The sequence below is a fragment of the Panthera leo genome, chromosome B1 (genome assembly GCF_018350215.1).
Source record: "Panthera leo isolate Ple1 chromosome B1, P.leo_Ple1_pat1.1, whole genome shotgun sequence".
NCBI classification, from domain to species: Eukaryota; Metazoa; Chordata; class Mammalia; order Carnivora; family Felidae; genus Panthera; species Panthera leo.
In genome coordinates, this window is record NC_056682.1 from 69,467,451 (window position 1) to 69,485,111 (window position 17,661).

General features: G+C 35.5%; 1 protein-coding gene across 2 annotated transcripts in view; it reads right to left on the reverse strand.

Moving 5' to 3' along the window:
* Positions 1-5,978: 5,978 nt before the first annotated feature.
* The window catches only part of TMEM144 (transmembrane protein 144), a 63,194-nt gene continuing 51,511 nt past the window's right edge, over positions 5,979-17,661 (reverse strand). Inside the window, exons 13-15 of one of the 2 annotated variants that reach the window (XR_006201658.1) lie at positions 7,093-7,169; positions 6,578-6,719; positions 5,979-6,247 (exon numbers count right to left, since the gene is read on the reverse strand). The gene's annotated coding sequence lies outside the window, so the exon portion shown is untranslated. Of the gene's footprint in view, positions 6,248-6,577; positions 6,720-7,092; positions 7,170-15,574; positions 15,659-17,661 lie in introns of those variants that run through there. The other variant, XR_006201659.1, reaches the window with a different exon arrangement.

Here is a 17,661-nt window from a genome sequence, read left to right on the forward strand (position 1 = left end):
TTCTATTGTGACTTTGACGTGCATCTGACATTACCGCATCATCCTAGCTGTTTATGCTTTTTGCTTTGTCCCTTGCAACCTACTAAACCAATTTGGGATTTGGACTTTTTCCAAATTCATCTTTGTTCTAGTGACTGCTGATACCACCTTGTCTTCCAGGCTTAAGTGTTCATTTCACTACCTCTTTGTGTGACAAATGTCTGGAACTTTGCTGTTCCCACTTCTGTGCTCTTCAGCAGTCTGACAAGTAGAGTGTCTTCATAACAGATAAAGAAACCAGGGCTTGGAGCAGTTAGCTGAATTATCTAGAACCACCCTACTGGTAGATAGCAGGATTGGGATTTTAACATCTGTCTCTCTGATGTCAAGCTGTATGTTCTTCCTGTTAGTTATTAATTCTAATGCAAATTCTAACATAAAATTCCAATACAAAGTTCTGTTTCCAGAGTTCAAGCACAACCTCCACTGTAACTTGTCCACGTCTTCGAGAACCGTGGAGTTTAGCAAATCTTCAGAGCAATGTTCTAAATCTGGTCGGAAGATCATTTGCATTCTCATTAGCTGTCCCTCATCAACTAGTCATTCCATCAACTAGAAGCTGGGGCATCATCACAGCATGGGCTATTTTCAAGTTCTGCCTGGTACAGTTGTTTGCACAGGCGTATGGCATGGGCACTCCTGCCACTGAAGGAATATCTGATCACAGTGAAACAAGCTGCTTGCAAATCAGTGATATTAATTTCCTCTGACACTATAATTTTTTCTTCTTTTTGCAAATCTTTTAAATTTTTAAAACGTTGGCAGTACCACTTTTGGAATTATGTATTAAAGAAAAGTAGACATCTCTTAAAATAATTGCTCCACTCAAAGAAGTGTGGTCTCCATTTGAAAACGTTGATTCCCTTTGTGGTTGGCTTCATGTTGAGCCAATTTAAGGTAGATTAATTTTGTGCTTTGGAAAGCTGCAGATAAAGAGTCAGTTGATACATTATTCTAATCACTAAACACACATTTCACATGAGAAAGGACATAACCTTAATAAAACAATTCCCTGAGAGCAAAGCTTTTAAATGATTAACAAATACAACTTTCATAAATCATGCAGAGCAAAATTCCTGAGCAGGACAAATAATACAAAACACTGCTTCTACTTGGCTCACCTAGTAGCAGCAAAACAAGGCCATTTTTTGCCCAAGCTGTGAAGTCTTTTAGATTTGTCTCCTGTGAAGACAAATACTTTAGGAAATGATTTGACAGCCAGTTTGGTTCACATATGGGCTTACTGCCTTTCTTGTAGTGAGTTTTTTCATCCCCAAACAGTTCTTGCTTTTAGTCAGGGATTTGATCGCAAGCGTGTTAACTCTAAGTTGTGAAATAAAAGGTTTACCCCTCATTAGAGGCATTTCAGGCAATAGCATACTTGATTTCATTAAGTACAATACATACTATGTACCCCTGGTGATTCTCTACCAACAGATAATATAAGACAGTGGACGGATTAAAAGCATAGATTCTTGAGTCAGACTAGCTGAGCTTGAACTCTGGCTCTGGCACTTAATTAGCTCTATGTTTCTAGAGCTTGTGCTTCAGTTTGTGCTTCAGTTATTTAGTCTGTAACATGGAGAAAGATTGATAGTGGCTATATTATAGACTTAGTGTGAGGATTACGTATTAAGATGTGAAAGACTGGTCCAAGGCAAGCACCATAAGATGACTACGTTGGGTAAAAAGGTCATTTTAATTGAAAAACCCAGGGAAATGCATGAGTATGTAACTATATATACTGAGCTTACCTCATACTGTGCAGTTTGCTCCTCAATCTTGTTTTTTCCCCTCTTCCTTTTGGACTTAGTAGGCTAAGTATGAAGCCGGGGCTGACCCATTCCCTGAGATGGGTAAATAATTTAGGACTGTAATGTCAAATATGACATCATTAGCCACACGAGGCTATTAAAATTAAAATTATATTAATCGAAATATACCAAAATTAACAAATTCAGTTCCTTAGTCATGCTAACCACATTTTAAGGGCTTAATAGTCATGTGTGGCTAGTGGCTGCCATGCTGGATAGGGCAGATACGGAACATTTCCAATTGCAAAAAGTTCTGTCGGATAGTGCTGACAGAATGTTTGATTGTGTGTTATCTTTCTTGTTCCATTCTAACATAAAGCTAAAATAAATAGCTTCTTACTTACAAATGAGATGTATTCCGTAAGCTAATTTGCAAGTTGGTTGGAACTTTGAATACAACTCCCTATGGACCAATTACATTAAGATTATGGCAAAAGAAGGCATCTGAAGAGAAAACGGCTAACAAATATAAGAAAATGTTCAAGCTTATTAGGAAAGGAAATTGCAACAATGAGTTTAGTTTTGATTATACGACTGGAAAGATTAAAATAGTGGTCAGGTAAAATGCTGGTAAGTGTGTAGTGAGGCAAATGCTTGTGGATATGTTCTGGTAAAACTTATCTTTAAAATAATTTAGCAATACATATTAAAAGTCTTAGAATTGTTTATTAAATTTGTCCCTGTACTTCATCTTCTAAGACTTTAACATAAGAAAATAGAGATGCTTACAAGATTCAGTACAAAGGTGCTCATAACAGCATTAATTATAGTAATAATTGAGAACAACCAATCGGGAGAGGGTTAGGTCAGTTATGGCTTTCACATATTAGAATGTTGTATATTAATCAAAATGTTTTTATAGCTTATTTTACAATGTAGGGAATGCTCATGTATAAATAAATGAGAAAATGATATTTAATACTGCATAATATGATCAAATAACTAAAATATCCTTGGGAAGCACTGAAACATAATTAAAATATCAACAGTGATGACCCAAGTTTTATGGGACGGTGTGTGATTTCTTCTTTATATTCTATATTTTCAAGTTGTCTACAGGGTGCATGTATTTCTTCTTTCAGAAAAAAATACAAGAGTATATCAAAACTATTTAGTGTAGATTATTGATAGTGAGTCTAATAGCGCTATAAACACAACTAATCAGGGCACCTGGGTGGCTCAGTCGGTTGAGCGACTGACTTCGGCTCAGGTCATGATCTCATAGTTTGTGAATTCGAGCCCTGTGTTGGGCTCTGTGCTGACCGCTCAGAGCCTGGAGCTTGCTTCTGATTCTGTGTCTCCCTCTCTCTCTGCCCCTCCCCCACTCATGCTCTGTCTCTCTCTGTCTCAGAAATAAACATTTAAAAAAATTTAAACACAACTAACCACACAAAAACAGTCAATAACTACTAGACACATCATCTGTACTATGTCCTGTGTGAGATGCTTAGGTTAAAACATAAAGCCAAACAATGAATAAAATTAATGAAGCATGAATAATGAATCTGATTAGGGTTTTCACATGAGATACAGACATATCCTACTAGGTTACTCTGTGGAAACAAATTCACCCCAAATCACAGCTACTTACAACGAAGATTTATCTCTGTTCATGTTAAATATCCCTTGTAGGGTGGCTGTAGCTGTGACCCATGTCCTCTTTATTTGAGGGCCAATGCTTAAGAAGCAGCCCCTGCTTGGAACGTTACTGATCTTCTTGGCCTAGGGAAAAAAAGAGAAGGTGGATGCACTAAGGGCTCTTAAAACTTCTTTTATGAAAGAGCTTCACTCCATTTACATTTCTCACCTTTCTCTCTGCCATGAGAACAGAATGTTCCAGAAAGAAGCTGCTCCTTCAGCCTTGATTCTGGAACGAGGAGGATGTAGAACACCAGACCTCAAAGCAAGTCAGGGACCCTGTTGAGTAAGCCACTGTGATGTGTTGGATTAGTGGATGCTGTAACATCTGAAATCGCTATGACAATCCCAAGATGTCCTGTCTGGGCCAGAGGTACTGCCATGGTAAGAGCTGAGCTGTAGTGGGTACATGCTATTTTTGCTTGATGTGCCCCTTCCCTCCTTTGTGATGGATGTGATCTTTCTTTCTCTTCATTCATTTTCTATTGGGGTGCCACTTGCAAATTCCTCCCTCCTCACGTGGGAGTCTACAGTCCACACATTCATGGTAGTCCATTACCCCAGGTTAGTGATTGCTCCAAGGGTTAGCGTGTGGCTGAACTTCTCTTCTAGCTGACGTAGAAGGTGCTTTTCTAAAGAGATGTTGGAGCGAAAACAGTAGGTGGCTAGAGCTGCTTGTGAAGTCTCACTACCATGTGGAGATAGCCTATATGAGAATAAGGAGAGTCAAAGCAAGCAAAGATATGTAGGGCTGAGAGCCAATCATGGAAAACTTAGGGGAACAGAGGTAGAAAGGAACGAGATGGCAGAAGGGAGAGAGACAGAGCACCCACCAATTCTAAATTGAGTCATGCCCGAATACCATTACACTTATTCACTTCCTATTTACATAAATGAATAATTTTCTATTTATCTCATGCTGGTTTGTGTTGGGTTTTTGTCCCTTGAAATGAAAAGAGACTTAACTAATACTTGAGCTGTGCTTAGGTGAAGCCATGCAGAAATTATCCCGTTGCTTCTACTAAAATCCTTTATTAGAAAGACTGAGAAATGGAGTGAAGGCAGCCACAGGGAAAGCTGGTAATGCCTGTGTGTGGGCCTCTTCTTTGCTACAGAAGAGCAAGGAAAAGTTAGAGGTGTCATCTTTATTTTGTCTGATATAGACTCTTAATCCAGACAAACAGGCTGCTAAACAAAGTTGGAAGAACAGAGATCAATAAACAGATGAAGACTTATGAACTAAATGCTTTCTCTTTGAGCCATGTCCATCTGTTGCTGGAAGCATCTTCTTCCTCTGAAGAGGAAACAACAGAAATTGCAAGGAGATAACCCACTGGCACAGGAACACAGCAGGCTTAAAAAATTCTCAAAGTGATTGCTGGAATTAAAGCTATAATTTACTAGCTCCAGCCCCTCCTGCACAATATTCTTGAGCAAATTGCATAACCAAATATAACAGCTTCATTAAAAAAACATGATATTCAAAAAGGCCTAACACATGACCTTTCTTTAGATATAACAAAACAGCAGAAAAGAAGTGTGGGAAGTAAATGACAAATGAAAAATTCACATAAGTAAAATGATTTCTTCAGTATGCAAGAGAATGGGACAATTCTTGGTTTCTAAACATCATTTCCCCGTAAAAGGAACTAATTTCTTTGAAGGAAGTATTGCTAATGGTCTGCATAGGAGAAGGTACAATGTGACTTAATGCACCAGAAAGCAAAAAAGTGCACAAAGACTGATGAAGGAGGCACTGAGGGGTCCTTCCCACTGGCCAACTTTGAGGAATTGAAGTTTTAAAAACAATGGTGTTTACAATAGATATTGATATATTGAACATAAACAAGTTTCCAAGTCCATAGGAAAGGAAAGAAAGGAGGGAACAGTGAAAGTTTATTTTCACAGAAGAATACCAGGTAAAAAATACACAATTAATGACAGAATTACAAAATCACTTTTTTGCAATCACTGATATAATTTATTCAGGCAGAGATCATCACTGGGTTCTATAGCCAATGGATGAACAGGATATCAACAAACTCTCAAAGTATTTTTTAATAATGTATGAACATGATAGGAGACATCTTAACCAAATTATCAAACTTAGCATCTCTCTGGATATGATACAATGTGATGTTAACAACATTACCTATTGTATTCTGATGAAAATATCTAAACGGAAGCTATTCACAAGTAAGTAATCAGAAAAATCAAAATTACAGACTAATTTATAAGACAACAGGCCTGGATTCTTTAATTAAAAAGTCAATGTCATTAACGATAAAAACAGGTAGGACAGGGGACAGGTATAAATAAAAAGACAATAAAGAAACTTGATAACCAAATTCAATGTGTAAGTCTTGAATGGATGTGAATCAAAAAAGTGGTAAGAAAATATAGAGGGACATTATTTTGACAACTGGGACAATTTAAATACAGACTAAATGTCAGATAGCTATTGTTGTACAACAAATCCAAATTAAGTGGCTTAAAAAATAATTTATTGTTTCTCAGGGTTCTGTGGGTTGGGAGGTTCTTCCATTGATATTGTTAGCACTTACTCATGCAGCTAGAGGGAACGACTCGATGGCTGGAATCCTCTCTTCTTAGGCTCTTCATTTTCAAGGGGGCTGGTACCAGCAGCCCTCCTGGAGGATGGCCCCAATAGGCATGTGCTCATCCAGTCTCTGCTTGCGGCAGATTCCTTTGTTGATGTCTCAGAGGTACATAGTGGCCTTTAGTGTAACAGTCAACTACAGATATCATATTAGATAATAGTTTTGGATCAATGTTAAATTTTGTGGCTGTGTTAATAATATTGTGATCATAAAGCACAGTATTCTAGTCTTAAGCAATAAGAGCTGAAGTCGTTAATAATGTGACAGGATTTGTTTCAAGATTGGTGGAATTTATCTTCAGAAACTCTAGGGCGGGAGGGCAGGAGAGAGAGACAGAAAGAGAGACAATGAGAGAGAGTGAAAGAGTGAGTGAGAGCAAGTAAAGGGAGCAAAATGCTAACAATCATTAGAGTTAGGTGGGGGTGTAACAGGGGTTTCTATTACTATTCTTTCAAATTTTCAAACCTGGGTTTGTTGCACAAATTTTCAATATGTTTGAAACTTTGCAAAATAAGATTTGGTGGAATTCAAAAGATCCCTGGCAAGCTTGTGAAAAGCATCCCTTTTCCACGTCTCAGGTCCTGGATTCAGGAGGCCTGGGATCTGCCTGTGTGACAAGAATCAAGGTGACTCTATTAGTCTGTGGTTCATACTTGTAGAAACACTACACCATGCTATAAAAGCAAAGAGGGGCCCATACACTTTATGAAGACAGAAGGTCAGAAAATACAAATTATATGGAAAAAGATAGAAAAAGAGAAGTTATAAAAAATGAAAAGGTAACAAAATAAGATGGAAGAATTGAAACCAAACATAGTGTTTATAGGGATAACTATAAATAGAATAAACTCATTGGTTAGATGAAAGGCCTCACACTGGATCACAAACAAAAAGTCAGCTATATGCTGCTCACCAGCAGTCACCTAAAGATAAGTCAAAAATGCATTCAAAAGACGGAACTTTATAAAGACAAATTTTACCTTTTGCAAAGAAGATCTAACTGGAATTCATTCTTCTGAACTAAATAGTATAACATCACAGAATTCAAGAAGCAAACCTACAAGAAAAGGAAATGAATAGAAAAAACAATCTTTTCAGGAAACATTAACTCACAGATTAAATTTTAAAAATAAATACTTGGTTTAAAGGATGTGAAAAAGGTAATAAAGTTGATTTAATTTGTACATGCAGCATTTAAACACCTGAGAATGGTCATGACATCTTATTTTCAAGCTTCCATCATGCAGTTATAGAAATTGATCCTATCTTAGTGAATAAAAACTAATTCAATAAGGGGTGGCTGGATGGCTTGGTTAAGCATCTGACTCATGGTTTCAGATTAGGTCATGATCTCACGGTTTCTGGGTTCAAGCCCCATGTCAGGCTCTGTGCTGACAGCACAGAGCCTGCATGGGATTCTCTCTCTTCCTCTCTCTCTGTGCCTCCCCTGCCTACTCTCTATCCCTCTTGCTCTTTCTCTCTCCAAATAAATAAATAAAAACATTGGAAAAACCTAATTCGATAAAATTTCGTAAGTAGAAAGAATATAGATTACATTAATTTTATGAAAAATAAAAATTATAGAAATTAAAATTTAAAACTTTAACCATCTGGAAATTTTAAAGTGCCATCTCAGTTATTCTTGTGTAAAATGGAATATTGAAACTGGTGGTGCAGAATATATCTAGAAAATGAAAATAAAAACTCTAGATATCGAAATTTAGGTGGCTTGTCTAAAACTGTATTCATAGAAAAATTAATAGATGTTAAGAATTTTTACTTACTAAAAGAGAATAAAATATTAAATTAAACACTTAACTCAGATTTAAAATAAGGAGGATTAAAATTATTAAAACAGAAATAAAAGTTAGATAAATAGTAGAACTGATAAATAAAACCAAGAACTGTTTTTTTCCCCAAGAACTGGTATTTAAAACTGGTGACAATCAAATATAAAATGATGCAGTAGCACAACTAAAATACTAAAATATTTGAAAGATGTTAATTGTCCCTGAATTAAGTTTACAAACTTATATGCTATCCAATCAAAATATCAACAAATGTATTGTTGCTGTTGTGTTTGTTTGTTTGCCTGGAACATGATAGACTTATTCTAAGGTTATCTTTATATATATATAAAGAATAACTAGAAATAACACGAAAGGGACAAAGAATAAGAGTGAAAATGCTGAACAATTTTAAGATGTATTATTAAGACATAGAAAGTATAACTCTTTGGTCCTAGCACAAAAAAATGACTTCTTGTTCCAGAGATTTACTCAAGTACCTATAGGAATTTGACATACATTAAAAACATTTCAGAACATTGAAGGAAAGCAGAATTATTCAACAAATGGGGTTGAAATAACCCATGAGGTTTTTGGAAAAACACTATAGGTAAATCTTTACCCCTTGCTCTATAATTAACTCCATATGAATTAACATTTTAAATATAAAACATGAAAATAAAAGTGTTAGGAAAAAATCATAGAGATTTAAAAGAATTATTTTATTTTGATGGTGTGACCAAAAATCTATCATTAAAAGGGAACACTCGATACATTTTACCTCGTAAGACTTAAATGTATGGGTGGTAATCATCAAAAAAAACGAAATAAAAAATAAACTAAGAAAAGTATTTACCAAAAAATACACTGCAGGCAAAGGGATTAAATCCCTTAATACACAAAAGGATCCTACAAATTTTAATTTTAGGCCCCCAAACTCCCTAGAAAAAATTGTCAAGAGATATAAACAAGGAGAAAGGTCACAAAAAGGCAATACAAAGAGCTGGTATATGTAGGAAGAGTTGATTAATTCTGCTCACAAACTAATGCACATTTAGACACACTTGGATGTTTAGATGCCATTTTAATCTAATCACACTGGGAAATAATTAAGAAAGTGATAAAAATCATTTGGGCAGTGTGTAGAGAATCTGTTAGCAGGGTTAAAATATAGTTACAACTTTTGCTGAGCATTATGGGAATATCTATCAAGATTTAAAATAAGATAGATATCTTATGATACAATAATTCTAGTAGGAATAAACATACACAAAAAAGCACAAAATATATATGTATAAACATTAATAGCAGCATTTAATTAAATTTTTTAGTAACAAATATAAGAGATGATGTCTAAGACCGTGTGTGTGTGTATGAAAGATAAAAATTGAGAGATAAGGAGAGAATGAGAGAATCAATCAGGTGCAATTTAATTTTCAGTTTTATACTTTTGTTTTTAAATTTTTTAAAAGAAACTTGTTTTATTGGTAAGCCAATTTAAACTACATCTTTGTCCATTTCAGTGAGAATGTACATGGGCATCATAATGTTAAAAAAACAACAAATTCTCGTTCTATAAAAAGTTTTATCTTTTAATTAATTATTTTTGTTTCTAAAGTTTATTTATTCTGAGACAGAGAGAGAGAAGGGGGGAGAGAGAGATTGAGAGAGAGAGAGAGAGAGAGAGAGAGAGAGAATCCCAAGTAGGCTCCCTGCTGCCAGTGCAGAGTCCGACATTGGGCTCAAACCCATTAATGGTGAGGTCATGACCTGAGCTGAAATCAAGAGTTGGACGCACAACCAACTGAGCCACCCAGGCACCCCTAAAGAATTTTCTTTTAGTGTAGTTTAAACCTCAACCAATATGAATAACAATTTATGTTGATGAGTTTCTCGCTTTCCCTTCTTTTCTCTCTCTTTTTCTCTTTCACACACACACACACACACACACACACACACACACAACTAAACATAGGAATGGGGCCATTTTGGCCCTTTGGATTTCTGAGAGACTTTTCTGAAAAGTTTGCCTGAATGAATAGTAGGTCAAACAGCTGGGGCTGCAGAACCCAGTAAAACCACACAAAAGCTGAGGGAAATTATGTTTTCTTCCTTTGATTTATGATCTTGAAACATCTTTTCAGGAGGAGAAATCAATCCCACAAAGCACTGAAATTAAGAAATAATTAGGCATTTTGAATTTTTCAACAGCCACAGAAGAGATCCACATTTACATAAAATAGTGTAGCATGTAGAGAGAGCCTGGTTTCTGCAGAAAATCCCTCCTATATGGAAGTGTTCAATTCCATATTGCCTTCCAATTGCTCCTGCACCTCCCAAATAAAATGCACAAAAATCTATTGGAATATATTGTGAGATTTAGATTTTCATATATTTTCTTACCACTTATTGAAGAATATGTCACATTCCCATATTAAAGTTGATGGTTTTATTACCAAGACAATACATATATGTGATTTTGAATTTCAGACCTGAGGTCCTCAATAAAAAGCATCACAATTAAGATGATGCAAGTGAAGAGACAGGATTCTAAATGACTTTGTTGTGTAAATGAAGAGAAATGAAGAAGGTTCTGGAAAATATCTCAGCTTATGATCTGAGTATTTTAGACATGTCCAACTTTCCTATCTCCATGGAATTTGCTTCTTGGTAATTTTCCACTAAGAATTTCAGTGCTGAAACAAACAGGATCATTTGGTACCCCACTTTACATCAGACGTTTTCCTTAGTAAAACATCATTCTGAACCCAGGAAATAGGAACTGAGGACACACATTTCTTTAGCCAGTCCACCCAGTGATGGTAAGAACCCATAAGAATCCATATCCAGAATCTATCCAATTACAGCAAATGATTACTTAATAGCCTATTGGGAAAACATTTCCGCCTCTGGGTTGCAAAAAGGTCTTCAAAAATAGCAGGGCAGATAGTCCCAGGTCTCTGTGACCTAAAATGTCTAATGAAGCTGAAGAATTATTAGAGCATCTTAGAGAAACCTGAAGCCATTCAGCCTAATGATTTAGTAATGATGTCTCTGTCATCTGGTCAGAGAATAATGTGGCTTCTAGCTTAGTATTTATTCAGCCACATTTACCAGTGCCAGTAGCACTGGCTTTGAGAAATTTTCTATGCCCTGGATATTCTCAGGCAACACACTCTTCTTGTTAAATAACTCTAGAAATGGATTTATTTTGTGATGTGTTCCACTTCTAGGAAATTAAATGATGAAGTCTAACTAATAAAGTCAAATGTAATAAAGAACCAAGACTGAAAAGCAGACATCACGCTGAAAATTCGACTTGTGTGTATGAGGTATAAGAAAAGTTTTTTCTTACTTCAAATTTAAAAAATCCATATATGGCAAAGTACAATCATTTCAGAGGAGAAATGCAGGGAAGGGGGAGAAAGAAAGGAAGCCCAAACTTAAAAAAAAAAAATCTACATTTTTTTTTAAACATAAAGACTATCACAATTAAACCTGCACTGGCCTCTGGTGGTCAAAATGGAAAATGTATTTGTACAGATGGATTACATGAATGACTGTTTAATATACATTAATAACTAAAGGTGAGACAACCAGACATTTCACTTTGAGTAAATACTTCATTTTAACCAACTCACTTGGCTACAACATTTCTCCTAATTATTAAAATTGAATGATTCCTCTTAGGAGAGGTTTCAGTTCTAAAGTTTTCGACTTTAATGCAGGCACTATAAGCAGTAAGTTGATTGGCTGACACCACTCATAAACTTGGGATATAAGTATTCACATGTGTTACAATTTATGTATAGGAAAGAACATTTTCCTGGATTTCTTAGGCTACTTCATTTTAGGAAAGTAGCCTATGAATTATTTAATGCCTTATTTTATCATGCACACTAAAAGAACACTATTAGGAACATAGAAACATACATGATTGTCAAAGAATATAAGGATATAGAATCTTATCCCAGCAACTAAACTTAATGCTTTTTTAGTGGTTACTGTATGTAATATTAGAGACATCTTAGAGTACTGATCCTTAAGCAAAACAAAACAAAACAAAACAAAAGATGTATAATTCATTACAGCTCTAAGAAATATAAGATTTTTAATTCCAAGCTTACTTAGAATATTAATTTTTCTATTTCAAGAAAATTAAAGCCTGCATTTTCCTGGCTGTTTACTTTAACATCTTCTTGGATAATTTCATGTGGAAGCCAACAGATTTTTTTACTAATATGTTCCTTGAGCTTAAAAAAACCCACCAAAATGTATAAATCATTTTATCTGGCTCCTCTTCTTATTTTAATAGCAAGGCATGTTTTTTACAAAGGAAGATATGACAGAAACTGTGTTTTACTTTTGTTCTTTCCAATAATTAGAACATTTAAAATGATTTCCTGTTAAACTTTGTAAATTGTATCTACTGTATTAATTGGATATGAGCTATTATTAAAAGACAGCAGCAACACAGTGAAATTATAAATGGTCTTGAATTTTAACATCTTAAATTTTCTCAAATAAACTTCTCTCAATATAAAACCTAAATATGTGATAGAAGATAATTTTAGCACCAAACAAGGCCTTTGGGATTTAGCTTATTTCAATTCATTCAATAAACATTCATTGTGCACCTATTTTATAAAAATATTGTGTCGGCTACTTAAATCAGTGAAGGAAAACTACAAAGATAAAAATGTATCTTGAGATTAATATGCTTGTAGTTTTTTAAGTTTATTTATTTATTTTTGGGAGGGAGAGAGAGAGGGAGAGAGAGAGCGAGCCAGCGGGGTAGGGCAGAGAGAGAGGGAGAGGGAGAGAATCCACTGCTCTTAGCGTGGAGCCCTACATGGGGCTCATTCTCACAAACTGTGAGATCATGACCTGACCTGAAAGCAAGAGACGGACACTTACCAACTGAGCCACCCAGACACCCCTGATGCTTATAGCTTTGAGGAAAGACAAGAGGGTTTAAAGAAAGTGAGATTGTGAAGTGAAATGTGAAGACATGCATTGTATCAAAGAAATGACACATAGCACACTTAAGCTGAAATAAAGGCTCCTTTGAGGAGAGGGGCAGATGATAAACTAGAAAGAGGAGCATTATTTACAATTTTTAGAGAGATAGAGACAGCAGCATTTAAAAAAATATATGGAATGGGACACCTGGGTGGCTCAGTTGGTTAAGCGTCTGACTTCAGCTCAGATCATGATCTCCCAGTTCATGGGTTTGAGCCTGGTTGTTGGGCTCTGTGCTGACAGCTCAGAGCCCGGAGCCTGCTTTGGATTCTGTGTCTCCTTATCTCTCTCTCTGCCCCTCCTCTCTACTTGTGCTGTCTCTCTCTTTCTCTCTTAAACATAAATAATAAAAAAAATTTAAAAAATATGGAATACATTTAAACCAGAAGAAAAAATTAACAATTTAATAGTGATATGGGTGATAGAAGCAAGGCTTTAAAACTTGATTTGTGTGATGGCAGGTCAAATGTACAACTTTGTAAAAATTTATCAGCATGTGCATTTATTGCATATAAATTGTGCCTCAAAAAAGTAAGGGTCGTATTCAATTAAATGTTTTCTATTAGTTGGGCTCTTATTATTGTCTCTTCAACTCCTCTTATCCATGTTCTATCAACTTGCAAATTTCATAAATTGCTTCAAATAAGTGTAATCCTCAAAGTTCCCTCAAAACTTCTCTGTCTTACTAAATCATAGTCTTAACATGTCTTCCCCTCAAAATTTATGGAAGTTTATCACATAATAAAACATTTTATGTATTTTTAAAATTTATCATGAATGAATTGACCACCAACCTCATAATGCTGTGCCCAGTCAAGTAAATGACAACTTACTTTACTTCTTCTATTAAAAGAATTCTTTTTGTGTTTATTCATTTTTGAGAGAGAGAGAGAGAAAGGGAGATGGAGAGAGAGAGAGAATGACAGAGTGTGAGTGGGGAAGGGGCAGAGGGAGAGAGAGGGAGACATAGAATCTGAAGCAGGCTCCAGGCTCTGAGCTGTCAGCACAGAGCCTGATGTGGGACTTGAACCCATGAACCGTGAGATCAGGACCTGAGCCAAAGTCAGATACTCAACCAACTGAGTCACCCAATGACCCCTACTGCTTTGATTTTTAAGAGGTATATGTTGGGTTTCAATTTAGAGATACATTATATATGTGGAAAGAATACATTGAGTTTCCTTCCTCAGAGTGTATATAATGATTTATTTATTTATTTATTTTATTTATTTATTTATTTATTTATTTATGGGAGAGTACAAATGGGGAAGGGCAGAGAGAAGGGGACAGAGGATCTGAAGTGGGCTCTGCACTGAGAGGCTGACAGCAGCAGCTTGACGTGGAGCTTGAACTCACAACCCCGAGATCATGACCTGACCCAAAGTCCATTGCTCAACTGACTGAGCCACCCAGATGCCCCATGCATAACGTTTTTAAGAGTTGGAACCATATTTTTATTAGGCTCCTTATCGCTACACTGCCCCCAACCCATGCTTTTACTTAGTTTGACTAGAGCTTACTTTGATTTCAACAGAAGTGAGTGAAATTCTAATGTCAGACTAGGTACGACCCAGAGGAAAACTTCCTAAGAATTGCATGTTCTTTTGTGTGTCTATAATAAACAAGGTTTTACTATAGTCTCAGACACATTCTAAAACAATTTCCACAAATAATACCAAGGAGTGTATTTAAGGGTTTAAACTCAAATTCTTTTTACGGTTGAAGAGCTAATTACCACAAAATGGCCTACCATACATGTGATGGTTGATTTTATGTGTCACTTGAATGGGTCACAAGGTGTCCTGATATTTGGTTAAACATTATTCCTGGTGCGTGTATGTGAGTGTTTTGGGAAGAGATTAACAATTGAATTGGTAGACTGAGTCCAACAGATTGCCATCTGCAATGTCAGAGGCCTCATCCAATTCATTAAAGGCTGAGTAAGAGGGGATTCACTCACAGTCAGCCTGACCGTTTTTGAGCTGAAATGTGGGTTTTCTCCTACCTTTGGGGGACCTGGACTCAGAGCAGAACTTAGAGCATTGGTTCTCCTGGTTCTCAGGCCTTCAAACTCAGACAGGAATTTAGGAATTTACACCATCAAGCTCTCCTTCTCAGGTTTGTGACTCGGATTACAACTATATCATGAGCTCTCCCAGGGCTGCAGACTGCCAACTGCAGATCTCAAGACTTCTCAACCTCCATAATGATGTGAGCCAATTACTTATAATAATTTTCTTCATATATATATATATATATATACACATTTATATATATAGGTTCATATATATATACACATATATGTATACATATGGTTCATATACATACATATATATATAGGTTCATATATATGTAGGTTCATATATGTATAGGTTCCTATACATATATGTGTGTGTATATATGTATATATATGTATATATGTATGCATATGTATATATGTATATATGTATACATATGTATATATGTATATGTATATATGTATACACATATATACATATACACATATATATATTATATATATATATTATATATATTATATACATATAATATATATATATATAAAGCTTCAGTGTAAACAAGTGATAAGTAAGTCACAGCACACATATTGAAATTCTCTGTTCAATTTTATTTTTCACTTTCCTCAGGATGCTTAAAAGATAGGAGTTTAACTGTCGTCCAGAGAGTTTGTCTTCAACAGGAGAAAAGTGAGATGACTTCCACATAAGGAGCCCAGTAGCTAAAAAAACAATTGAGTTAACTCTGATATCCTTGGTGTGCTAGAAGAATCTTACTGTAAATATCAAGAAAGTTAATAAAAAATCCTACTCTTTTTCTTATCTAATTCCTGTCACAGCTTTTTCTACACAGAGATGTGTGCCTAAAAGGCTTTATACAACATTCCAGGTCATATGATTTATTTCTTTCTTAAAAATAAAAAAAAAAAAACAAATGAATATTACTTGACATATTCTACTTCATGGAGGAAGAGAGTATGCCCCATCCTGTACTATCTAAAGATGAAATGCTCAACTTTTTGAGGCAAAAAAAGCCACTTTTTGAGATCTTCACAACATGTAATTGTTCTACTTATTCTATGTTTGCTTTGTAACTCAGCCAATATCTTTATCTGAGCAGTAGTACTGCTAGGACTAAAGGTTTTGGGTTGCATTTGTGCATCTTATTTTGTGCAATGTCTTGTATGCTCATTGGATTAGTTTCCTAGGGATGGGACAGCAAATTACCACAAACTTGGTAGCTTAAAACAACAGAAATTTATTCTCTCACTGTTATAGTGGCTAAAAAGTCTGGCAAGAGGGTCTGAGGGAGAACTCCTTTCTATGCCTGTCTCCCAGCTTCTAGTGGCTTCCTGAAATCCTTGGCATTCCTTGGCTTGTAGTTCCATCACTCCAATCTCTGCCTTCATCTTCATGTGGCCCTCTTCTCTGTGTCTCTGTGACAAATATCTCTTTCCTTTCTCTTATAAGGATACTGGTCATTGGATTTAGAGTCCATCCAAGATGATACAGAGATCCTTAATTTAATTATATCTGTAAAGACCCTATTTCCAAATAAGGTCATATTCACAGGTACTGGAAATTAGGACTTAGACATATTTCTTGAGGAACTATATTCACGCAAGGATAATGTTTAATTATTCTTTGGTGTTGCTGTTCATGAAAATGTGACAAAAGAGAAATTGAAATTAAAATGTAACAAAATGTTAATCAGAGGATTTATGCTTCTTCCAAAGATGGAGTAATAAGAACCAGGCGAATCCTTCTACATTAAAGAAACTGCAAAATGGGTAAAATATATGAAACACTGGACCATAGGCAGGACAGGACTATGATCCCTGTTAGAAGGAGAAACAAGTTGAGCCCTATTATTTTTCACTTTTACTGCCTAGGTAGAGTTTATAGGCTGCAGTGCAGTAAGGGAAACACAAATAGAGCCCAGAAGCCTTCCTGAGTTGAGTATATAGTAATAAGAATTTGGGAAGATCAAGGCAGGTAGAATGTATGTATATATAGCTGGAGATTTAGAAAAAGAGGGAGGGGATGGAGAATCAAAGCAAGTTAAAAACTTATAAGAAATAGAATAAATAATAGAGAAGAACACAAATCAATGAAATAGGAAAGAAAAACATAATAGAGAAAACTCAACTAAATCTAGAGCTAATTTGTTGAACAGATTAATAAAACATGAACTTTTAGCTAGAATGTTCATAAATAGAAAAGAAGAAAAAAATTACCAATATTAGGAATGAGAAGGGGACATCACTACAGATCCTACAGATATGAAAAGGAGAATAAAGAAATATTACAGCGGCACCTGGGTGGCTCAGTCAGGTAAGCATCCAACTCTTGATTTCACCTCAGGTCATGATCTCGTGGTTTGTGAGATTGAACCCTACATGGGGCTCTGTGCTGACAGCGTGGAGGCTGCTTGGGATTCTTTCTATACCACTCTCTCTGCTCCTCCCCTCCTCATGCTCTCTCTCTCTCTCTCTCAAAATAAGTAAACATTAAAAAATATTATAAACAATATTGTGCCAATAACATCTCGATGTTCACGAAATGAGTAAATTCCTTGGAAGACATAAATTAAGAAAATTCACTCAAGAAGAAATAGATGACCTGAATCACCCTATATGTGTTAAAGAAAGCAAGGCCTAGATAGCTTTACTTTTGAATTCTACCAAACATTTAAGGAAGAATAGTGTCAATTCTTAGTAAATGT